This window comes from Bradysia coprophila, chromosome II, assembly GCF_014529535.1.
Source record: "Bradysia coprophila strain Holo2 chromosome II, BU_Bcop_v1, whole genome shotgun sequence".
Lineage (NCBI taxonomy): Eukaryota > Metazoa > Arthropoda > Insecta > Diptera > Sciaridae > Bradysia > Bradysia coprophila.
The window spans coordinates 12,701,675-12,728,772 of NC_050735.1; the positions used below are offsets into that span (position 1 = coordinate 12,701,675).

The window sequence follows — 27,098 nt, forward strand, 5'->3', positions numbered from 1 at the left end:
TTGCCTAAAATATACCGTCCAAAACAGATACGTAAATAACTATTTGTCGCATTTATTCCATGAGGTGCTATCTACATCATAGCATGCAAAGAATCTATACATATAAATCTGAACATCGGCGCACCACGACGCCCCTTGGCGCACCTCGGAGCACCTCGGAGCACCTGGGGGCACCCAGCCTCCGAGAAGTCAGCCGGTCAGTCCTGCGAGGCCATTTTTTGAAATCGACCTCTGAGGGGTCGGCCGGTCAGCCCTCCGAGGTCGTTTTTCAAAATCGACCTCCGACAGATCAGCCGGTCAGCCCTACGAGGTCTTTTTTCAAAATAGACGTCCAACGGATCAGCCGGTCAGCCTTCCGAGGCCGTTTTTTAAAATCGACATCTGACGGACCAGCCGGACAGCCCTACGAGGTCGTTTTTCAAAATAGACGTCCGACGAATCAGCCGGTCAGCCTTCCAAGGCCGTTTTTTTTAAATCGACTTCCGATGTATCACCGATCAACCCTCCGAGACCGTTTTCCAAAATCAGAGAATTCAACCGGTCAGCCCTCCGAAGCCGTTTTTTAAAAACGGTCTCCGAGGGCACACCTTGTGACGCCGTCGAGGACGATTTTGAAAAACGCTCTCCAATGCCATTTTTCGAACCTCACCTGGACCTCATTCGGTTTGTCAAAATTGACCTCAAATAAATTAGCTGGCAAGACCTCAGAATGCGTTTTTCAAAAAGTTTTTCTATACATATAAATCTGAACATCGGCGCACCACGACGCCCCTTGGCGCACCTCGGAGCACCTCGGAGCACCTGGGGGCACCCAGCCTCCGAGAAGTCAGCCGGTCAGTCCTGCGAGGCCATTTTTTGAAATCGACCTCTGAGGGGTCGGCCGGTCAGCCCTCCGAGGTCGTTTTTCAAAATCGACCTCCGACAGATCAGCCGGTCAGCCCTACGAGGTCTTTTTTCAAAATAGACGTCCAACGGATCAGCCGGTCAGCCTTCCGAGGCCGTTTTTTAAAATCGACATCTGACGGACCAGCCGGACAGCCCTACGAGGTCGTTTTTCAAAATAGACGTCCGACGAATCAGCCGGTCAGCCTTCCAAGGCCGTTTTTTTTAAATCGACTTCCGATGTATCACCGATCAACCCTCCGAGACCGTTTTCCAAAATCAGAGAATTCAACCGGTCAGCCCTCCGAAGCCGTTTTTTAAAAACGGTCTCCGAGGGCACACCTTGTGACGCCGTCGAGGACGATTTTGAAAAACGCTCTCCAATGCCATTTTTCGAACCTCACCTGGACCTCATTCGGTTTGTCAAAATTGACCTCAAATAAATTAGCTGGCAAGACCTCAGAATGCGTTTTTCAAAAAGTTTTTCTATACATATAAATCTGAACATCGGCGCACCACGACGCCCCTTGGCGCACCTCGGAGCACCTCGGAGCACCTGGGGGCACCCAGCCTCCGAGAAGTCAGCCGGTCAGTCCTGCGAGGCCATTTTTTGAAATCGACCTCTGAGGGGTCGGCCGGTCAGCCCTCCGAGGTCGTTTTTCAAAATCGACCTCCGACAGATCAGCCGGTCAGCCCTACGAGGTCTTTTTTCAAAATAGACGTCCAACGGATCAGCCGGTCAGCCTTCCGAGGCCGTTTTTTAAAATCGACATCTGACGGACCAGCCGGACAGCCCTACGAGGTCGTTTTTCAAAATAGACGTCCGACGAATCAGCCGGTCAGCCTTCCAAGGCCGTTTTTTTTAAATCGACTTCCGATGTATCACCGATCAACCCTCCGAGACCGTTTTCCAAAATCAGAGAATTCAACCGGTCAGCCCTCCGAAGCCGTTTTTTAAAAACGGTCTCCGAGGGCACACCTTGTGACGCCGTCGAGGACGATTTTGAAAAACGCTCTCCAATGCCATTTTTCGAACCTCACCTGGACCTCATTCGGTTTGTCAAAATTGACCTCAAATAAATTAGCTGGCAAGACCTCAGAATGCGTTTTTCAAAAAGTTTTCAGGACATAAATTTCTTTTCTCCAAAGTGTTCTTCATACAGTGATAAATTACTAAAACTCTATCAAACATTAAAATTCAATTCAAAGTAACTGAATAAAACGAACCTTAAAAATCAAATTCTTAAGCTGTGAATCATTGTGTGCATCTCTTACCACGGTGGGGCTGAACAACTTTATTTTGCGAAGGTCGTGAACATGGGATATTTTTATTAAAAATGATAGAGGGATATGCTACGAGTAATTAGCAAGCAAAATTGAAATCCTTTTGCAGGGATAGCATATAAATTGTCCAACTATTAACTCTTTCATAGGACACATGGGATACAGAAACTAATCTAATGGATTTTTAAGAATCCAATTAAGTTCCAAACAAATTTTTTTTTATTTTTCTTTGATGCAGAACATTATTATAAGATACTTTGCTTCGTATTATATGCCAAAAAAATGTTTACTTTTTTTTATAAACCATTTTGAAAACCCAAAAAATAACGAAAAAAACGAATTGACGAAACGAAATACACTCCGGAGTGTATTCCGATTCGAATTTTCATGATTTTTTGCGTGTTCAAAGTGTTCTATAAAAAAAATTAAACATTTTTTTGGCATATAATACGAAGCAAAGTATCTTATAATAATGTTCTGCATCGAAGAAAAATAAAAAAAAAATTTGTTTGGAACTTAATTGGTGGTATTTGAATGAAAGAAGCTCCATTCATTCATTTACGACCCAATACACAACCATTTGGTCAAACAAAATTCAATTTGAGAAGATTCGATATCACTATTATATTATTATATTATTATATTATAATTATTATTCGATATCACCTCGAAGCGATCGATCTAAACTTTAGTTTTGTTCTTCTAAAATTCTAATTAAGTTCCAAACAAATTTTTTTTTATTTTTCTTCGATGCAGAACATTATTATAAGATACTTTGCTTCGTATTATATGCCAAAAAAATGTTTACTTTTTTTTATAAATCATTTTGAAAACCCAAAAAATAACGAAAAAAACGAATTGACGAAACGAAATACACTCCGGAGTGTATTCCGATTCGAATTTTCATGATTTTTTGCGTGTTCAAAGTGTTCTATAAAAAAAAATTAAACATTTTTTTGGCATATAATACGAAGCAAAGTATCTTATAATAATGTTCTGCATCGAAGAAAAAAAAAAAAAAATTTGTTTGGAACTTAATTTCCTCCTTTTTTTGCAGCAATTTCAGTATTAACCAAAAAACCGCAATATTTACATTTATTTAACGTTTTTTCCATAATTTTTCTCTTTAAATAAAAAAATAATAAACCGAGATCAGCTCATCATTTGAGTTTTCTTAAGAATCAAAAGAATTTATATCAAAAACAGCTTTTAATAAACAGTCTCAATATTCTTTGTGTGGAGGGTCCACCTGACAGTTTTTCCAGTACGATTTGAACTCGTGATGGATAGACTCCATAGCCTGATCATTGTAAAAACCGTAAGATTTATTATATTTTCTGCAAAGTTGTTTGACGAATTAAGTAAACCTTGATGTAAAAGTTTTTCTTATGTTTTCGAACGAAAAATTAGAATTTTTGAAGAACAAATGTAAAGTGCCTCGAGGTGATATCGAATCTTCTCAAATTGAATTTCGTTTGACCAAATGGTTGTGTATTGGGTCTCAAATGAATGAATGGAGCTTCTTTCATTCAAATACCACCAATTGGATTCTTAAAAATCCATTAGATTAGTTTCTGTATCCCATGTGTCCCATGAGAGAGTTAATACTTGGAAATTTTATATGCTATCCCTGCAAAAGGATTTCAATTTCGCTTGCTAATTACTCGTAGCATATCCCTCTATCATCTTCAATAAAAATATACCATGTTCACGACCTTCGCAAAATAAAGTTGTTCAGCCCCACCGTGTTACCCTTGAGTATTAATTTATTACAGAATTTTCGGAAATTTTGTCTGAAAGAGTGAGGAGAAGTAAGGTGAAGGACGTCGTCTTTTCGTGAAAAATTTCTTGACCCGAGGATTAGTCGAAGTCAAAAATCAAAAAATAACTTACGATGAGTTTTATAACAGATTTATATGCTTCGCCTCGGTACGTAAAGTTCGAAAAACAGCATACGTAATTCTCGCACGCGTCAAAACAAAATCTGAAATTATTGCTAAATGTTTGTCCAACGTCAGATATTACTATAAGTAATAAAAATATTTAAGCATTTTAAGGGGTCATTCAAATAGTGCGCAAACTGTAAAGGCCCCTTATGTAATGATTGTCTTGAATTGAACGTTGTTTTCGGTTAAGCTTTGACACATTTAGGTATGAATATTTAAATGAAATTATGACGCTTATTTGTAGCGCCCGATTGAAGGATTTAAATCATGTCAAAGATACCTTCAAAGATACACGTCCCGTCTTAAAAAATCTTTGTTTAAAACTTTTATTGAGGCAACATTCTATGCAGAAAACCAACAATCTCTGCAAATTATTACATAAGAAAAAATAACTTAAAAACGAAAAAGTAAACTAAATCAGTTTTCAGAAAAAGTGTACAATTTTTTGAACAATTTCATGTAGACATTGATTGATGATTTTGGTATCAGTAAAATTACGAATAACAGAACGATTACTGGTAATTATAGGAATCGGAATGTTAACGCTACCTAAAGTATTAGTACTATTTTAAATACCAGTTCAGTTATATCAAAATAAATACGGTTGAAACAGTGCATATCCCAAGCGAGAAAACAGTGGAGTACGACGCGGCCGAAGGCCGGGAAACTAGAGGATGTAATGCGGATAATTGTCAGATATAAGAGGTGAAAAGGAAAGCCGATGTGAGGGAAAAAGTTTTATTTCATTTTATGGCAAATGCAATCGATGAAACTTTGTTTAGTCTAGAATTTACTTAAAGAAACGATTGTTGATAATTTTCGTTTGTGTGATTAAAAAGAGCAAAAAAGAAAGTAAGAGAGTGATAATTAATGAAAATTATGATTTTGAAAGAGAAACGAAATTAAGGATTGAGATTATGATTACATTAAAAATGTATAATTCAAATTCGAAGTTTGGAAAACTGGAAGCGTAGAGTTGAATTTCTGAATGCAAGAACTTTGAGTTGAATCCCGGAAAGCTGGAAGTGTAGAGTTAAATATCGAAACACGATAAGCGTAGAATTAAATTTCGGAACGCGAAGCCAGAATTGTAATGATAATTTTAAAATACGACATGTAGGGTTGATAACCAAGTAAGGAAACTTTATTTTGATAAATAACCCTGGGAACAGTACGACCCGGCCGAAGGCCGGGAAACAGTGCTAGTGAACGCATAAATATCAATTCGAAATGGACGTGTAATATAATTTACACCTGCAAATATTGCATAAAGTTTTACTACCTCTGTTTATTTCAGATTTGTGAAACGACGAAAAATTGCCATTCATTTTTTAAAAGGCCCAGATCTACCACTTTTACATAATAAAATGAAAATAAAATAAAATAAATCCTTTCCTCGTTTCGGAGGTTTTTTTTATCTCGAAATAAATATTTTCAGTAAATATACATTCCCATAAGTAACATTTAAATTTAATTTATACTCACTAAGCGAAAAATCGATTCCACACCAACATAAACAGCACAAACATATGATGGTAAAAAGCTGAAAAGAAAAGAAGAAAAAAAAATCGTTTTTCATGTTCCCTTTGGTGAAAGTCAAAAAGTAAATAAAAATGTAGTCTAAACCATTTTCACTCGTATAAAGCAAAAACAGCGAAACGAATTTTTGCGAAACAAAACACTTTTCTCTAACATAAAATCTTTCAAAATGTTTACCCGTAAATCGGGGAAAGTTGTGGGTAGGTTTAGGAAGATCGCATATAGTATGAGAAGTCATAATAATTGTAGACGAGATTGTGGAATTCATAAGTAAAAATAATGTTTAACTTTTGTTACTTAGACTCTAACCAACGCACTGACGGTGCTTTGATCTAACTTATTGCACTTACTCATTTACCCATCATCTATCGTTCCAACGACTTGGGTTGGTAAGCGCCGAGTGTTGCGAGTCTGACGTCAAACGTAACAACTGGATAACATTAAAAACTAGTTTTTCCGATTGAATAAGCTACGTTACAATGTCACAAACAAGGGCCCTCTCAATAGAACAAACTGACAAATTAAAATGAAAAATCATATATTTGAATGTGTGTGTGACAGCTCCGTGTACAGACAGTACACGGAACTCTTAATGTCAAAAGTAAAGGGACTCATAAACGTCAAAAGCAAAGCAAAGTTGACGTTTTCGTGTTAGTGGTGTGTGTGATATAATTTTTCAATAAATTTCGGTCATAATTCCTCTAGGTAGTCTACCTCTATGGTCACAAATGGGTCGTGTCGTGACGTCATTTTTGTCCCTTTTTTCTAGTGGCGACATCTACTTATTTCCATAGCTGAATTTACGATTCAACATACAACTGGTTCCTTTTTTCCTAGTGGCGTCAGCCATGTTTTCGTAGTAGAATATGGGTCAACATGAAACTAACTACTTTTCCCAAGGTCTTATATTACGTCATGGGGCTGTATCGCAAATTAGTACTTTTCACTGCATTTCATTATGAAAACTGAAATTGTAACTATCATTTCATATGAAAATCACAGCAGAACGAACTAAAATGTATGCAAAGTCTGCCCCAGTGATTGTAACGATCTAATATAAGACCTTGGATTTTCACTTAATACTTCACGGAACTGTCGACGTTGATAGATTTCTTACAAGTAAAAAAAGCTTGACGAAAATTGTGGGTTTTTTGTCAAGTTAGATTTTTTATTAAAAAAGAATGCCAAGCATCACAGTTGTTTAGGGACCAATTATAAAGGACATCCACACTAACAGCCATATATTCCTTAGTTTTGACAAAAATTGACCTTGCTACTTTTTACAGCAAAACTTTATCAAAATACCAAATTTAAATTTCAAATTGGTAATAACGATACAGATTGTAAGGGGAATTGACTATACAATATCAATTTATGCAAACAATTCAACGATTTTAAAATTCTGATCCAACATTTTTATGAATTTTTTAGCAACCGACAACAGCTCGTTTATGAACGTAAAACACATAAATTTCCTCAACATTTCATCCATTCATTCTACTGAACAGAGTTTTTGTAACTTTGATCCTCATTCTGGAACAATTACTGAATGGCATGTCCGTTTGAAAATATTCTCACCAGCTATGCCAGCTATGTTCCGGACAAATAAATATAATATTAGTGTTATGCCTGAGATGTGGCACACACGTCCATCCAGTGATGAGGATTATAAATAATCGTGTATGTTGTTGCCATACCCTTTTCCGAAATATTTAAAATTCCTTTTTTATGAATGTGTTATGCTCATTGAACAAAAACCCATGTAATAATAAACTGGGTGCAAGGGCATTAGCATGACGAATAATCTTTGCAAATGAAGGACCAGGAAGCAACATCCTGAACGTCGAAATTTCAATTTATTTTATAAATGAAAGATTATGCCTCCAGGACATTGTTCTCATTTGGGAATTTTCAGTTATGTATTGAGTAGGGTAAACCAGTGCGAGGTTCTTTTAGTTGTCAGTAACATATTTGTGTAAGTCGATTTTCTCTTTCAGTGCTCGCTAACTGGCAAGGGTCCGTAACTAACCTGTTCACCCTAAACAACAGCTTCTGTATAAGTTTTAACATGGTGACTTTCACGGACATTTTTCGTATAATTATTTACTAACATTCCTATATAACTTCAATATCTTTCGATAAATGATGACAAACACGGTTCGAACGAACAGACATTTATATCCTTTTGCGAGGAAAGTAAAATTAGACAAGCTTAATACCTAATAAATGCGATTAACGATGAAGAAGAAATTAAAAGTAATTAGATGAAGAGATGGAGTCATTAAAAAGTATTTAAACGAAAAAGTAGCAATTTATGGAGAATGAAAATGTGTATCTGCAGAAAACGTTTACGGCATCTACAGCCCTTAAATGTATATAGGTCAAAGCTGTGTTTGTACATACATATAATCCAAAATATGTTCTACGAATCTAATATGACATTGCCATTGGAGCATTGGATTACACGAACAGAAATATTATGTTTGTCAGGGAATGGTATACGTTCAGGCGAAAAGGTAACCTTTTTGTTGAGCTACGAAACTGATCGTTGTGGGAAACAATATCTTAGAATAATTCCTTTGGTGATTTATGTCGAGTTCAGTTTATGTACACATACTATGAGAATATTGTTAATGGAATTCCTATTATAAAACTGTGATGTCGTAAAGTCCTGTACCTTTCATTGAACTGGGATTTTGCCGCTGAATTCGGTTAGCAGGATAAGCTGACTGTATATTTGAAACGAAAACCGACTATTCCCTATAAAGATGTACTGTTCTTAGTGTTTATACTTTAACTCTTCAGACCCGCACAAAGTTTTTATCTAATAACTTTACAGCGAATACGAAAAATGTCGACGAAAATAGATGGCACACCTTATGGTATAAACATATGAGTTGTGTACGATTGTAGCAAATAAATTTGGTGAAAATCATATGGAATAGGTTTTTTAAAGTTCAAGCCTGGTCAAATACAAGCGTGTTGGTTAACTATGAATGACTCCAGGTGATTGTCATCTATTATCGTCAACAATGATAATAATAAGTGATGACCCATGGTTGGTGTTCTATTAGTAGAATAGACAAATAGCGTTAACTCTAATATATTACAATGTTTGTAAACAAAAGATGGAATAGATTTCGTGTTATTACCGTCATGTGTTTGATGTTTTCAGATGGATAAATCCAAATGAACACTCGAGAAAATCAGGAAAATTCAGAAAAACGCTCTGCAAATTATCTTAAATGAATTAATGATGAAAAATTCGTATTTGTTCACATTTTGTTCTTGTCCCAATGTACACACATCGTCCATATTTTTAAGTCCATGTCGTCTTAAATATAAGTGATTATTAAATATTAACCGATATTAAGTGGACTCGGTAAATGGTAGGTTAACAGAAGATTCAAGAAATAAAAATGAATTCGTCGAAGTCTTTTTAATGTCAGCCTCTACCTCTCACGTCTAATTTTAATGCATCTAAGCTCCTCCGCGTTGCGTCATTTATGGACGTTAGATGAAGTTAGATGGGATAGATGCCAAAAGACGATTTAAGATGCTTCGTAATAGCAGATTATGCACCTCTGTCCTAAATGTTTGTTTTGAGGATTTGGAGGTTTTGTACGCCGAAGGCGTGGTAAATAATCCAAATCGTCAAAATAAACATCCTGAACAGAGGTGGATACGCTTTTTTATCTGCTGAGAACAGATATATCGAAATAAACGAATTTGCCTTAGAGGGATAAGCGTAAGATGATTGTTCTAGAATCTAGGCAGATAAAATTAGTGGATACGACTTGAGAAACTGGTAAACCTTTCTTAGGCAATTAAGTATTTCCCTTTGAAAAATCAATCTTACTGTGACGTAACTTTGCAGATTACAGCAGATCCGATGTTATAGTTCAAGCCCTTTATCCCTCAGAATGTACATAGCTATTACATAACTACCGTCAAAAACTTGAAGAGTCAAGTTCAATGTGTGAATTGTGTTGAAGCGAGTCGAAGCCGAGGTCAATAAACAGATTTCATCTAAACGAGATTTTCCTAATGCATGCTAGAAGACTTTATTTTAGTGAATGAGAGGTTTCCATCTGAAGGCGAGTTCTGGAATCGAATTTGCTAAAAAAATCTACTCACGATAAGTTGTGAAGAATGCTTTCCCTGAACGACGTTGGAAATACGCGACGAAAAGGTGAAAAGTGGAGTTGTCGTGTGAATTTTGTTGATCCGAGGCGAAGAAGAGGTCAATAAACATACAAAAACGAGACGTTTCTATTTTATCTCGAATTATGTAGTGGATTTTACATGCCGAGGGCGTCAAAAGTAGTGCTTGAAACATGAAAAGTACGGTTTTCGACGCATGTAGCATGAAAATAAATATTAAAATCAATAACGCCACGGTGTGAGATGATTATTGATTATTACATGGCAGGGCCTACTTTTTAGAAACTTTTAGAGAAAATCGAGAAATTCAAGAAACTTTGAGAAATTCAAGAAACTTCGAGAAATTCAAGAAATTTCGAGAAATATTTCTTGAATTTCTCAAAGTTTCTTGAATTTCTCGAGTTCGAGAAATTTCAAGAAATTCCCGAAAATCCAAGAAATTCGAGAAACTTCGAGAAATTCAAGAAATTTCAAGAAACTAATTTCTCAAGTTTCTTGAAGTTTATCGAATTTCTCGAATTCGAGAAATTTTAAGAAATTCGAGAAAATTAGAAATTTCAAGAAATTCAAGAAATTAGTTTCCAAAAAGTAGGCCCTGTTACATGGGGAGACATATGTAAAAATCATATTTACTTAGAGTCACCTGAACTATGCTTTAATGTGTAGCTACATGGTAGCTACGAAAAAAACAGACTGACATCAATCATCACATGATTGTCCGAGTAGTCCATAGTAATGCAGGTTTATTATACATTTTTCGTTTAAATTTAAGGGGATGGACATACACTTACATGTTCTGTAATAACTCCGTAATGTATGCTTTGTTTACGTGATGATGAACAAACAATGTAAACTGAACATACCGAGTAGCAACACATTAAAAAAATATACAAAATGTTGTCAATCCACGCCTCTTGTTTTTACCTCGCTTAAAGTATCGTAATGCAAACATCAAAATCGACTTATTATAAAAACATGCAAGCATTAAACGTAACACATATCCATGTGAATTATAATACATTCCCCGTTTATAGCAGAAAATGAATTTTAAATGCGATAAGTTTAATATTTAATAAATGAAAAAAAAAACATCCATCTTTATTACTCAAGAGAAATTGAAGTATTCAATCATCAAGAAAAACGAACCGGGATACTGCTCGTGTGTACGTACATATAAAAATAAAATACGTTCGAGTTATATTGACATGAGATTACATACTCGCTTCTCTACACGGTAAGAATGGGTGAAAACACCTGAAGGCATTTTTAAAATCTATTCATCCACTCGATGAATTTTCTTTGGTAACATTCTTTTCACAACATTTTTTAGTACTGTGACAATATTAATTTTCGTAAATCTCTCGTACACACTGTGATATTACTTTTTTTTTCACAAAGAGGCTTATACACAAGTATGCAATAAAATCTGGAATCGTAAGAAAACGAGCCATCAGAACAGTCGGAGCGTTTGGTGCGACTGAGCCCCGTACGAGCCCGTACATCTATTGCGTTCGTGACCCTGGTTCGTCGGTCGGCCTACTCTTACCGTAAGCCTACTGCGCCCGTAAACATCGGGAAAGTAAAATTCTTATGAAATGTGTACGTCTTAAAAATTGCGCATAGCGCAATTACGAAGCCCCGTACGATGTTCCTTTCAAGTGTTACACTTTCAAACTGACCTAAAATTTAGAATTTCGAGTACATAGAAATTGCCGGAGTTAGTACCGACAGCACCGTGCTACGTCAAATGTACTAAATTCCTATTCAAACAGCTAAATACCGCTATATTAACTTATATTTGACTATAGGTTCGTTCCAAGGTCATTTTGAAATGTCAAATTTCATCCACAGAAGGCAACTTAACCTCAACTTTCAGGTTTACGAAATTTTTAACGAAAAATTTACAAAGAAATTTGTTAACGTTGAGGTTCATCTCTGTGGATGAAATCGTCGGCGTTCATGTTGTCAAAGTTCGGGTTTACAGTTATTTGAAACAAACCTATAAATTAACAATTTGCTGTTGAATATGCTAGTATATAGATCCAAATAGCTGTATATACTGTTATATAGATCAATATAGCAATATATTTATACAAATATGGGATGCTTAAAACACCCCAAACACATAACCAATCACTTCCACTTTGCAGGAACTTTCTTTGTACCAATTTAACAAAGTTACATCTTTTTTAATAAAATCCAAAATGGCGGCCGGTGGCCATTTTGTTAGGAGGTGGCCACTTTACATTCGTCAATATCTTTCAATCAAAAAGAAAATCATGAAATTCGGTCAAATTTTACTCGAGATATTGACAAAAAACACCACCTTCACTGTACGGCCGAGTAGCCACATATAAGCTCCAAGAGACCTAGCGCATGCTCTGGTGAACCGAATTTAATAAACTTTATTTTCCTCATTGATACGGTCAATACCTATCTAATAAAGCAAAATCCATCTAAATCCGTTCAAATTTGGCATTTTGACAATTTGTCGATCGGAATTGTAAATACCTTTCATTTGACGTATCACTTACAAGTGTAGCCTTTAAATGGCCAGAGAAATCTTCGGAAAACGTTAAAGCACTTATGGGGCCCGAGCTCAAGAGGGGTCGACCCAAAATCGTCCATCTTCGAACTTAGCCTCACTATTTCAACTACCTTTCAGCGAAAAATTTTTGAAATCGGATTTGATTTACTCAAGATATCGACGTGACAGGCAGACAGACAAAATTTTTATTGCAGATTCGTCATCTATGAACATAGGCAAACACTTTGCCCTTACCTTCGAATTCCATCAATTACACACGGCATCGTAATCCTATAAGCCCCTTTGTACTTCGTACGGGGCTAAAAAGAGTTTTCTTTTTGTTTGATTTGACAGATATACTAAATTGAAATGTTGATATAGACATGTATATTCAATATATCAATATGAAAACAGCGTCTAAGAAACTATTTTGTGAAAAATTGAAATTAAAAACTGAATACAAAACTAGGGAAAAAGAATTCCTTGCCAGTTTTTGCCGTCACGAAAGCGCTGTTTTCATCATAGCTCAAGTTATAATCCTGGCGATCTTTTCAAGTACCTTCTCAATTGCTTTTTTCCTCTTTAATACGTAAAAAAAACCAACGTTCTTTCAGGTGAAATATATTTTTTTAAAGGTGAATCCACTCGAACGTTCAAGAGGTTTTTGTCTACCCATCAACACCTTTCGTGTAATTTTTCAAAATATAAATTGTTAGTCGAGGAAATTCAAGTCTCTATTTCTGAAGGAAATAGGAGATATATTAACGTCTCTTGACTTTCGTTTCCTGCAAATTAAGCAAATATGTTTTACATGCTTGCGGGTCGAAAATCGTTCTTGTCATCGAATTACGTGAACTCTAACATTAAAATCCATTACAAACTCAGGATAAAAGTTTTAAACTTTAAGTTTAAAAGTCACGTTTTGATCTCATTATATTTAATGGTCTCGGCTTCGCCTCGGATCAACAAAATTAACCCGAAAACTGAATTTTTCAACTTTTTATCCCTTGTAATGTTAATGACCATTGAACCTATCCATATTCATCTTCTTTTCAACCCTACATCATATTGTATTGTATTGCATTGGGAATATTTACCCTTAAAACACCACGCTGGTTGATGAGTGCTTCCATTCTTAATGTAAATTCCGAACCACGCCTACAGGTTGGCAACCCTTAAGAATTTTTGTCTGGTGCTAATTATATCTCCGCCTAAAGTTAGACTTAGATATTTGTACACAAAATTCATTGGTCTCATGATTCATGTCATTGTATCCGGATTTTCTTGGAGTAAAACCAGCACGCTACCACTGAGCCAACCGAATACTTTTGAACTTATGCGTACTGAGAAACCCCTTTATCTACATTATTTCTATAAACTATTGTCGAGAACCTGTTTTCAGGCTATGGTCCGAGATAACTTCAGATGGTTAAAAATTAAAAAATGAAATTTTCAGTTTTTGATTTTTCATCATCTGAAGTTGTACCGCACCATAATCTAAAAAGTAGTTTTTGAGGTCTGTGGAGCCTAACATTTTTTTTACAGGTTTCCTTCGTGTTCCGTAGAATAGGCCACCCCTATTGTAGAAACAGTAAAAACATTATTTCTGGCCTGGCAATCATTTGAAATATCGTCCCACAGTATCTCCAATCCTGTTCATTAATTTTAGTAAACGAGAAAAAGTTCTAAGAATCAAATCTCTAGTTGAGGAGACACTTCAGTCAAAATAGGTTTGGATCAAAATGAAGTAAAACTACTCACAGATACCATTAACACAGACCCAAAACCGAACCCAATTAGTATACAGACTAACTTATCCAATTGAATAATTACCGAATGACATCTATAGATACGAAAAGACATACTTCAAACTTCTATCATCGGAAAGAAGATGACTTATTGTCGAATCAACGACATCGAAATAAAATTAACGAATGCCCATTACTTCTTTTCTAAGGAATCCAGCAATCAATCAATCAAAAAAGTTTCCTCATTTGATAAGTATTTAAGAAGGCGTACAATTTCAATCATTTAACTTCCATAAAAGATCGGAAGTATACAAAATCGTTGATTTATTTGTAAGTGGTAAATGAAATATATTTTTTCTTCTTTTTTTATCAAAAATAAATAAGGAAATACGTTGCTTTATATATATATATATATATATATCAGCTCAACGTAATGCGATTGATTGGAAACTGAAGAGATGCCATTAATGAATTGAGAAATAAAAAGTTGACTGTGGAAGTGGAAGTGTATTATAATGTGTTCCAGGGCTCTTAACTTGCTTAAATTAACTTATTTTCTGCTACAAGTAATGTATATTGAATCAGCATGAAGAACAGCTATTAGTTCAATAAGGATATTGAAATTTTTCTGTTCACATATTGTTTCGTGGTCTGATGGTTTGAGATGGTTTGGGATTATTAGGGTTGTAAATTTAGAAATTTGTGTGATTTCTAAATAGACACTGTCGCTTCTACCAGAAAGTCAACCACTATACTCTGTTGTTTCGCAGTATGTCGGTTAGCTTTTACATCTCACAATGATTCAGAATACTAAACATATTCTTCATGTGTGCGGTGTGATTCAAAGTATATAAACATTGAAGGTAATGCAAATGCTCAGCGTATCACGAAAAATACGGGTGAAGATTTGTTATGTTGCATCGGTGAAGTTTTACGCAATAATGTTGTTGAAACTGCGTCATTTACATTATGTGTACCTTCAATGTTTTTATATTCCTTGGTGTGATTAGCCAATCAAAAGGTCATGAGAAATTGTCGTTTTGTTGATGCTTCGTCTGATGATAGTTTAAAGAAGAAAACTTATATTTTCTCACCTCTTTTTTTCCTCTCTCAGGAGAAAATAAAAAATTTCTCCACCGAACAGTCACATTTGTTTTTGTTTTGAAATATTCATTGTTAACACGTAGGGGATAATGCTCGAGCAGGCACTTCAGGCACGCTGTCACCTTGTTTTTGCTTTGAAAAATGGTGTAACAAATTGATGTGTTTCTTTTGTGAAGAAAAGCGGTTGTGTTCACTTCGGGGTAAAATAGGGAATCGAACTCGCTTTTGTTGGAAATTCCTATTTGTTCCTGTTGGTGAACAAGTAACTATTCTCGATATTTTTTCCTATTGTGATTATAGCCAACGCTAATCCGTCTGACAAAGTGACGAAATTAGGGACGACGTGATCTTCCGGCAGACAACCGTGTATACTTCTCGAAAACACTTTGATGCAATAAATACTCCCGGGGTACGTATATATTGGAATATCCGGAATACTCCACATCACCCATCTCTTTCACTCACATCTGAATTAGAACTTCTGAGAATGGTGAAAGTTCCATACACACACCTTGTTATAATCGAATCACTCACAATTTTATTCTTTCTCTAGATTTCTAACTTAATACCCATCCATAACATCTATAAATAGAAAGTAAAATCCACAAAGGCACATAAATAATCAATACAGAAAAGGGTTTGTCGAAGATTACACTCAATTATTTTTAATTGCTCTCAATTAGCTGAAGCATAAAGCTTTCTAAATTATGATTTTGTTTATTAGTCGTCTATGTGAGGTGTATTTTGTACCGCACATATTTACAACAGCCAAGTTAGATATACTAACAAATTTTTGAGGTTTTAACGAAATTACACGCATCAATCGAAAACCACTTAACCAGTGGATATGTGACGCAAGTATACTTGCTAATCCACTGATATCACTGGAAGCAATGCTTTTGATGCAAGTAACATTTTCACATCCGATTCATTTTTAGTATTTATTTCATCTCATTTCCGGATCGCTTCCGATTAATATCCTTTAGCTCTTTAACAATTTTCATTAACTTAAATTTTCTTCCTACTTTATTGTCAGCTAATCTTATTACCCATACAAACAGCAGTAAATCTCTGCTTCAGCGTCAAAGTTTCATTTAATCATTTCTAGTTTGCAACGGTCTTTGGAAGCAACAAGCGAGACAATTAATCGGAAGGCAAGTCAACAAAAGCTTGGTATACCTTCCATGATAGATAAAAACATTCATACTGTCCATCGACAATTATGCTGCTTTTTCCATTGTAATAGCAAAATAGGTTTCGAACCCATCAACACAAAATTGCTCGTGTCTTTTCGGCCCAACTTGTGTCTTAGTCTTTTGTCGAAAAAAAGGGAACATTTTGATATAGTCAAATGAATGGTCACATTAGGTCGGAAACACTTTCAATCAGGCCCGGACTGGCCATATGGTGAATTCGGGGAATTCCCGATGGGCCTTTTGGATTTTTGTATGAGAATTTTTAATTTGTGGGCCTTTTTAAATTGAGTTGCATGGAGTCCCCGATGGGCTTTTTCGAGCCAGTCCGGTACTGCGTCAATGTTGAATTGCTGAAACACACTATTATTCGGTCTTTTCCATTGTCATCCGATATTCACCACAGATTAAACAATGGAAAACGCAGCATAATTGCCGATTTCAACAATTCTAAATTGACAGTGTGTTTTCGGCCGTAACTATACATTGTGTACTGTCAATTTTTGATTGCCGATACGGACAATTATGCTGCGGTTTCCATAGTAATTCTATATACGACATTGGCCGAAAGCACACGAGCAATTTTGCGTTGATGGTAGAGACAATTATGCTGCGTTTTCCATTGTTTAGCCTGTGGTGAATATCGAATAACAATGGAAAACGCAGCACAATTGTCGATCTATGCAAAAGCGCTCGTGTGCTTCCCGCCATAGACTAAACAATGAAAGGTCCACCATAATTGTCGGTTTTGACAATTTAAAATTGACAGTGTGATTCCGGACTAAGTTTTCAGTGCCTCAAATATCTAAAGCAAATGTTTTACAACCTGCTTCACATACCCCGGTTGCCGTGGGACTTAATCTTTGAAATTATTGATGAGCTTTCACGATTTAAATATGAAGAGAAATTGACTTTTAGTGGCGTTCTGAATTCATACTTATAAATCAATTGCCGATAGAATTGTCTGAATACTTACCGCAATCGAATTACGAAAGTGACGCAACTTGGAGAATAAGACAGATTCGGATAGTACTACGATTCAGTTCCTATGTAAAACAGCATTTGCTGTTTGCTTTGTGGTACGTCCACAAAGTAGTAATTGACTAATAAATTGATGAAAGAGTAGAGCTTGTTATGCCTGATTTAGATAGAGTTTGGATAGAGTAATGCAAATCCGCAAAAGCAATCAGTGAATTCGAGTGCTGCACCACATATAGTGTAGCACCGACGATTTCAATATAATAGACTATGCCAAAATGACTTTCTCTCTCAATTTTTTTGCATAAAGTAGCTAAAAATTGAAAATAAAGATACCCGTGTCTCGTCTTTTGACGAAAAAACTTGAAACCAGAAAGATTTTTCATTTTATAAATTCCTGAAATATGTGATTTGCGCCATTTTCCACCCAAATTCCACATAAGGTCTTAAGTTTGCCACTTTACAATTACAGTAGTATTGTGAGTATTGTTCACTCAGTTCACCCAGTTTTGACTGATTCACTGAATTTTGTTTTGATGAAGTGTCAAATTGCCACAGTAAATTTTTAATCTCAAACAAGTTTGTGTCGAAAATTTGTAGTATTTCGCGTAAAACGAAGTGATTCAGTTTAAATTTCGTCCAGAAAATAGTTCCAAGTGTGCTTTTTCTAGTGTCTTAAACAGAATTCAGGACAAATCTTCCGAAATAATTTTAAAGACAAATTAATTTGGTCAAACATTGTGGGTGTTGTGAAAATCTCATTTTTAAAAGCAATTTGGTGTCGATTATGCAATTCAGTGTTCAATTCCTTAAGTTTATGTGCCTAGAAATTTCCTGCAAAACGTTTCATGCTAATTCAGTCGGTAAAATGCGAAGAAAACATGCAAAAATATGTTGCCATTCAGATAAACAAAAATTCTTGACTTGTCTGTTGTGAAGTTAGTTGTAAGTGACACCACAAAACTGAAATTATTTTGACCGTTAATTTAAAAAACGATTTTTTGGCGGAAATGCTTTCATTTGAATGTGTGCATGTTTCCGGTAAAATAAAATAGTGATAAAGTTACCACTATTGAGGACCTTTAAAATGGCATCATTGGTTAAAGATGATTGGCATAGTCTATTCCCTCTCGGTGTTGAATTACTTTACCGAAATTCGAGCTACTATAATCACCACTCATCAATTCTATTGTATCGTATGTTATATGCTACTGCTACACAGTTTTATGTGTAGAATATAACGCCGCTCTCAAACTTACCCGAAGGGTCCCATAATTTATATGATCCGTTGAAGGTTTGCATTATACCATCAGTTGTTTAGGTACATTGGTTTTGACTATCTAAAATCAATAAGTATTCATTCGTCCATTCATCCAGCCGTTTCTAGCTTTGAGGTTTTTGTTTTTAGATTTTTCTTCCGTGTGCTTATGCTGAATGAAATTCTACTTAAACGTAATGTAAAATTTCGGTTTTGGTTTTTACTTTGTATTTTCCTTGTTGAATTGTTGAGCCGGATAAATGCTTACATTTTGTAATAGCTTTAAACAAATACCAGGGAAATATTAAACAATATTCTGATAATTCGTAAAAGTTTGTGGACAATTTTCCATTTTAGTTAAATGGAAATAGTTCCCTGCTTACATTTTAAAGGAAAAATCAAGTTGTGACCTAATGGGGGATCGACGTTTTTATAAGTTATTTTTAATCGACGGAGAACATTATTCTGCACTGATCTTTTTATAAGTTCGTCTAAACTTCGAAACGTACAGCCGCTCATAAGAAAATTACAAAATAGCGGCCCTATATTTTTGGTTTTACATTGTTTTTAGACATTCTTTTGATCAGAATTGTAGTTCTTGCTGCAGAACACCTTACACATACTTATTTTCATCGAGACTGGAAATGGCCTCCGGCACATTTTAGGTTGCTGGGTCGATTTAGGGTCGTACTTTGTAAACAAAATTAGTTTTCTAAAAAAAATCTGTGCATTTTAGAGGCATATCGTAGAAAAATTTTTTTGCTTAGAATAACGTTCTGCGTCGAATTGGTCAAAACTTCAATCCCCCACTACTTTCCTTCATTTTAACAACTAACATAATTAATAACACCGATTGTGATTTGGCAACTCAGGCACCACAAGTAACTTAACAAAACATGAAAATCACACGATCCACGAACCTCTGCAACCATAAAAGTTATCTTAGTCAAGCGCGTAAGCAACAACAAAAATAAAATGAAATTTGTCCAGCCAAGTCTTCTCCAACAACGGTGGGCTTGAATCATTTTAAAGCAGATTTGATGTTTTTAGATAGTATTCATCATCCCTGAAATATGTTCCATTTTTATATTTATATTTCGTACCATGCACCCAGATTGCGAGAAATGCGGTGGAGAACTGATTTAGGTTGTAATCGGTAGGGGATGAAATGCTAATGGTACAAAAAAATTGGAATTTACGGCGTAATGTCGATTTCGTTTCTTTATTCCCGACAATATTCTAGGACATCATAATTTTAAAAAAATGATTTCGAGTCACACAATCGAAATAAAATCGTTTCTATGCATTTCAATGTATTACCATGCGTTTCCATGCGTTTTCATGTAAACTTTGATTGGGTACCGGTAGAGACTTGTTTAAACTCAAAAATTAATATTTTAGGAAGGTCATACAACGCCCGCTTTCGCAAGACAAAGTCGGCATTCACACCAATATTTTTTATGACATTCCAATAATTTATTTTTATTTTGCTCCTTGTATCAGCTTTCCAACGATACCGCATTAACCATAACTGACGTTAACAGTGCCGATCTTTTCAACGCATAGATACGAGATACCCACGTCCTCCAACCGGGATCCCGGTTAGAAATAAAAGATCCCTCAGGGATACACCAAAATTTCTCAAAAATTTTGGGGGTCACCACACAAATATTGTAGACCCTCCACCTTTTAAGCTTGATTCAAAGAAAAGCTGGCGATGATTTATTGATTGAAATTTGTACATTAAGATAACAAAACAAAGAAAGCAACAAAATTCACCGTTATCTTTAGCTTTAAACAGTTTCTATAAGTCACGCTCAAAATTTTGCTGTAGTGCATTCAAGCAAACCGTCTACACCTAGAGTACTAGTGACTTTGCTAAAGCATAAAGCCAAGTATATAACCAGGCGGTGAAATGAAATTTTGACCCCAAAATCCAGCTCGTGTGGAAAAAATGTACATCCGACCGGATGTATACTTGGCTTTACGTTAAAAACCCTAGTAATAATTTCCTATTTCATGTGTTTCGAACAAATATAATTCACAAAATCGCAGATAATAACACTTCACTGCTAATAATCACTTTGCAAAAAGAGATTCTCTAATCCTCTGAGGGGAGTGGACTCTGATAAACCAATAAATAATTAAATCAGCGATTAACAATGATTAATGAGAATTCTCCGTTCAACCATCACACTGGCTAATCATACTTAAACCTTTAATAAAAAATTCGTACCCCTCGGGATGGGATCGACAAAATGTCAGTAATTTGGCATATTTTCATATAAAAAAACTTTGTCAGACGAATTCTATTAATTATTATTTATTAAACAGATCGACATTAAAATTAAAAACCAGATCCACACATAAACTGTATTGCTTTCGGTCAATTTCCGGTCGATTTGAAGTTTGGATTAAAATAAAACAAACACTTCGGCTGTTAGGAAAGAATTTTTAGTCCCGTACGAAGTACAAAGGGGCTCATAGGATTACGATGCCGTGTGTAGTTGATGGAATTCGAAGCAGACAGTAAAGGCAAAGTGTTTGCCTATGTTCATAGATGAAGAATCCGCAATAAAAATGTGTCTGTCCGTCACGTCGATATCTTGAGTAAATTAAATCCGATTTCAAAAATCCCTGAAACATAGTCGAAATAGTGATGCTAAGTTCGGAGATGGCCATATTCGGGTCGGCCCTTCGTGAGTTAGGGCCACCTAAGTGATTTAAGGCCTTTTGGTGATATTTATGGCAAAATAAACGATGGAAACGTAAATGGCACAGCAAATGATAGGTATTGTCAATACCAATCCAGGAAAAAAAAGGTTTTTAAAGTAAAATTCTTCTCAGCCCTATGTGTATTTTGCATATAACACGAGTGACTTTCATCCGTTTTTCCTAATTTTTGTTTCATTTAAAAGGTAGTCTAACACCGAATAGAATGTTGTTGAAAAAAAATTAAATTTGGGTCCTTGGACTAAGGCCGCTACTTGGGCCCTATCTGTATTTTACATAGAACTCGAGTAAATTTCATCCGTTTTTCGTAATTTTTGTTACATTTGAAAGGGAATCAAAGGCCGAATAGAATGTTGTTGAAAACATAGCTAACGCCGACCCGTACGAAACACCTATTCGTATCAAAAGCCTTTAATGTGAAACTCTTCATTTCTCTTACTTCATTTTCTTCTCTGCTGAAAAACTATTCTCCCTTTAAAATCACTTACATTATCCACTCTTTGCCTTGTTATCATATACAACTAAATTGCCGGAGGCAATATAGACAGTCCCGTACGAAGACAAATTTCATAAATTCCTATTTAAACAGCTATATACCGCTATATTTAACTATATTTCACTATAAATAAACATTTCACAGATAAATATATGCTATTATATAGCTCTATATGCCTGTATATAGCTCAATATAGCTGGAATCCCTGAAACCCCACACACATAACAAATTATTTCCATGTTAACAGAAACTCTCTAAGTATCATTTTTCCCTAGATATTTCTATTTTACTAAAATCCAATATGGCCGCCGGCAGCCATTTTGTTAGGAGACCGGAAATAGTACCGACGCTTTACATTCGTTAATACCTTTCAAACAAAAAAATATTCATGAAATTCGGTCAAAATTTACTCGAGATATTGTCAAAATACACCACGTTCACTGTACTTCCGAGTAGCCAGATAAGAGCTCACTCCAAGAGACCTAGCTCACGCTCCGGAGAACATAATTTCATAAATTTTTTCCCTGATTGGTACGGTCAATACCTATCTAATAAAGCTAAAACAGACGAAATATGTTCAAATGTGGCCGACCTACAAGCAAAAACTGCTTGCCGCCCTGTGCCTGTTCCACACCAAGGGGTCTAACTCACGAGTCGGTCATCTGATTTCCATAAACTTTTTTTTTGTCGATCGGTATTGTAAATACCTTTTATTTGACGTATCACTTACAAGTTTAACGTTTAAATGTCCGGAGATATCTTCGAAAAACCGTAAAGCACTTATTGGGCCACAGCTCGGGAGGGGTCGATCCAAAATCACTCATCTTCGAACTTAGCCTGTCTTTTGACATTACCAAACGGGAAAAAAAAGAATTTTCAAAATCGGATGCGTTTTACTCAAGTTATCGTGCAGACAGACAGACGGACAGACGGACAGACGGACATTTTTTTTTCGCGGATTTGGCATCTCTAGACAACCACAATAGGTTTCCCCTTACTCAGGGAGTCCAATTCGACGTGTTACAAACGCATGCGTAAACCTATAAGACCCCAGTACTTCGTACGGGTCTAAAAAAAAATGGGTCCTCGGTATTAAAATTTTAGGGCTATTTGAAATTTTTGTTACATTTGAAAGGAACGTCGTACGGGGCTTCGTAATTGCGCTATGCGCAATTTCTGAGATGTACACAATTCATAATAATTTTACTTTAACTACATTAACAGGCGGGCGCAATAGCATTACGGTCAAAGTAGGGTGACAGACGCACTAGGGTCACATTCGCAATAGATATATGGGTTTGTACGGGGCTCAGTCACAGCAAACGCTCATACTGTTCCGACGGCTCGTTTTTTTACAATTTTAACATCCGCAACAAAAAATCAGAAGAAATGTTTTAAAAAAAAAAAAAACCATTTCACCGACACTGTATAATTTTCCGTCTTAATTATTCAAATTATTAGGAACGCTTTTCGAGCGTACAAAGTGAAACAAAAACCTTGCAAACGAATGATGCATCTTCATTCTGTATACGGACAATTCAAGATTATTAATAAAACGGTCACGAATTGATAATGAAATGATTCTACAAAAATCTATTGTGATTATCTCGTTAATTTGATTAATAAAAATTTCTTTGATGTGGCAGCCCATGCTATCGCCTCAAAAAGAAGAAGATAATATCCGCTGTGATACAAACGGTTGAGCTTAAATACGAAAAGTGTTTTATATACCAGGACACTCATATACACACAGTCTTACACACCAATTTTCATTGATACTTTAATGCTCTATAATCTCACCGAATAGTCATACATCTTTATTTATCGTGTACAGGGTGATCATCATGGACATGAGACGGCATTTAACCTTGAGCTTAAATTAAGCTGTGTAACGGTTTCCACGTATAATGTCTCTTTCGAGACGTTCGGAATAAATCACCGGCTAATCACCCTGTTACAAAATGAACCGATACCAGCTCTACTGAAGTTATTTAATTATTTTGTAAATCCGGTTTCACATTCCACTCAATACGCATTTCTTTCACACAGAAAAAAAAACTTAATTTTATTTAATTTAATATTATTTAATTCTTATCTTACATTTAGTTCTCTTCAACAAAAGCCGCAGCTAGTTCTCCTCATCACACAATATATATTTATATTAATATACGTATACGTACGAGGCGAAGTTGTAGCCTGTGTGTAGTGTGTGTGCCAATTTCAGAACGAAATTTTATTCTTAAATTTAATTTCTTTCTTATTTACAACAAAAATTATAAACGAGTACATCACACCGAACACAACACGGTTCACACATTTATACGGAACGGAACACAGTATCTGATTATTTTGTTCGGTGTGAAAATTAATCACTCAAAACACTTATAATTCACTTAATTGATTTACACGATTTAAAAACAAATATTTGTTCCGAAAACATGAAATCTGTAAATATTTATGCATTTAACGGTCGATTTTTACTACATTCCACATTAACTAAATTGCATATCCAGTCTAAGTAAATGTAAGTTGACCGAACACATCATGTTTTAAATTGCTATTAAATATATATTATGGTTCGCAGTATTAAAAAGCACTTTTCATATTTTGAGCACACATCGCACCGTTGTTGTGGATGTGCTAAGACTGACATAACTAAGCTGAAAAATAACGACCATACATTTGTAAACTTGATGAACTCGAATGCACTTTTGCTTTATCAGTTTTTAGAGCGAGACCTAGCCTCACACACTGTGTGTATGACGCTCGGTAGATTCACTGTACGTTACATGGTCGGAGTTGATATTATTGTATTTATTGTTGTGTACACAATTTTGTTAAACGTTCTGCTTTTTTTTTTTGCTTCACGCACAACACACAGATATAAATATTTATTCAGTCTCTACATACACTTTTCTGGTGAAGAGAAAAGCAGCAGTGATTATCTGCAGTGTCTCATTTGTATCATGTGAATAATTCATAAATAATAATATTGATAGTCTCATTCATTCATTCATTCATGTATGCTATGATTTTTGTAGCAATCGGGTTAGCAATTCGTCTTCGGACTCAACAATCAATGACAGACTCAACAATGCTGTCTGTTGGTACACATAACAATCGGGTGGAAAATTTGGTAGAGTAGACAGTCAAGAAAGTGGTAAATATTTTTACTTTCGATATTGGAAGATCTACAGGGGACGTCAGTGAAATTTGGATTCGGATTTGAATTTTCCTACAAACAATGAGAAAATGACCTTTTGTTGACGCTATGTCTGATGACAGTTCGGGGGAGAGAATGTCTATTTACTAACTGCTTTGACAGGAGAGCAAGTAAAAATTTTCTCCACCGAACTGTCACTTTTGGTTTTGTTTTGAAGAAATTATGGTTTTTGTTTCGTGGAGGAAAACGGTTAATCACACCTCGCACATATGAGGAGAGATATACATGAACCGATTTTTTTTTATTTGGGAAATGTCTTTTTGTGACGGTTATGCTTAGTTTCCTTAGTTTCAATATTTTCTTTGTTTATTTAACAGCTTGCTCTCTCATGGAGTACTTTTTGTTGAGTGGAGTGGACACTTTAGTGACATGGAGTAGTAAATAGGAAATTCCGTGATTAGAAGCTCTTGTTCCGCTCTCTCTGCAAACTTTCGCTATTGTTGGAATTTCCTATTTTCTTCCATCGGTAAATGAATAACAATTTTTGTACGAGTGGGCCTGCTGATAAATCAGCTAAAGCAAACTCATATCTTTTCACTGACGTCCACTATACATACCATTCAGAACAACCATTGAACCCATTCCCAGTATCCTTTTTCGATGTGCTTAAAAAGGTGTTGACGCCAAAACCACTTTGAATAAAAAATTGTTTTATGTTAAGCCAGTAGAAGGTGATCAAAAACCAAAAAAAAGTGAACTTTTCTTGTGTGAAAGATCTGATTTGATCTGATTTGATCTGATTTGAGGTGATACATGCGTTCATGCGTATGAGCTAGTATCTTTATTGTACTAGTACTCCTAAGTTGATAAGACATAAGAACTGTCATTCAATGTTCATTTGATCAGGTCTTTGGAATTGATAAGATTACTGGACCGCCAGTGATAATGGACTGGTCAGTAGCGTAATTATGAGTTGTTAACACATCGTAACGGCTGACTATTGTGAAGCGTTATCGGTAGCATTTCCTAATTACCAACTTAAGATAAGTAAACAAATATCTAGGAGAATCTCCCACATACAAAGGCGTAGGAAAACGGAAAGGAAGCACGAGTTAGGAAATTAGTAAAAACTTTATCGAAGCAAATAGTCAGAAAAGTTTCGGTGTACAATTTAAAGCTAAAGTGTATAATAGAGACATCAACCTAGCCATTTTCGATCTCTTTAATTTGTTGCAAACCGTAAAAGCACCTTGAACGAACATTCGAATTCACATACATTGTCATATCAACAATGTTTTCATCTGATCTATAACTTCTTTCGATCAAAGTATTTTCAATCGACTAAATTCAAATCTTTTACTTCAATTCTCTGTACATGCATTTTGATATATAAGACCGCACTGGTCAGAGATTGTCGTTTATTTTTGATGCAACAAATGAAACGCTGTCAGGTTAACAGGTTAAGCGCTGTCAGTTCATTAACACATTGCAGAATAATGCGCACTCCGGATTTTTAGACAACCTGGAAAGTAGTTAAGGAGTCGAGGGTTACCTCCAAATAAAATTTAAAAAATTTAAAAAATTTTCTTCGACTCCTTTACTGATTTCCAGGGTGCCGACAAGTCGACAAGTCACAGTAACCGGCAAAGTGTTAAAGAGGGAAATTTACTGTTTGGAAGCCCAAATGTAGTGGCGGCCTAAGCTCTAAATTTGGACTCTTTATTAAGGAATTAAGGAGGTTTTAGCACAAAAATAAGGAGAAATAAGGAAATTGTTAGTTGAAATTAAGGAAAAATTAGGAGAAATTTTTCGATAAAAATCGAAATTGTTCTAAGATACAGCAATTAACATCGGAAATACGCCTCAACTTTAAAACACAACGCATTATTGTTTATTTTGACGTATCGTTTTTGTAAAGTTGTATCATAAAATTCACTTTTATCACGATGAAAATTTGAATATTTTGGGCGCGTTTAAGGCTTGAACTAGATTCTTAGCAAAGCTTAGCTTTACCAATTATCACTGTAAGTGCGCTTCGAAATTCAAAATAAAACGCATCACTGTTTATTTTGACGTACCTATC

General features: G+C 35.4%; 1 protein-coding gene across 8 annotated transcripts in view; it reads right to left on the reverse strand.

Annotated features, from left to right (window-relative positions):
• The window catches only part of LOC119073799 (high affinity cGMP-specific 3',5'-cyclic phosphodiesterase 9A), an 84,838-nt gene that overhangs the window by 51,362 nt on the left and 6,378 nt on the right, over positions 1–27,098 (reverse strand). The window contains exons 1-3 of one of the 8 annotated variants that reach the window (XM_037179561.1): positions 23,953–24,504; positions 18,625–18,705; positions 5,598–5,655 (exon numbers count right to left, since the gene is read on the reverse strand). The exons of 1 other annotated variant lie outside the window; for it this stretch is intronic. The gene's annotated coding sequence lies outside the window, so the exon portion shown is untranslated. Of the gene's footprint in view, positions 1–5,597; positions 5,656–18,624; positions 18,706–23,952; positions 24,505–27,098 lie in introns of those variants that run through there. 6 more of the 8 variants (XM_037179542.1, XM_037179553.1, XM_037179598.1 and 3 more) reach the window with 6 other exon arrangements.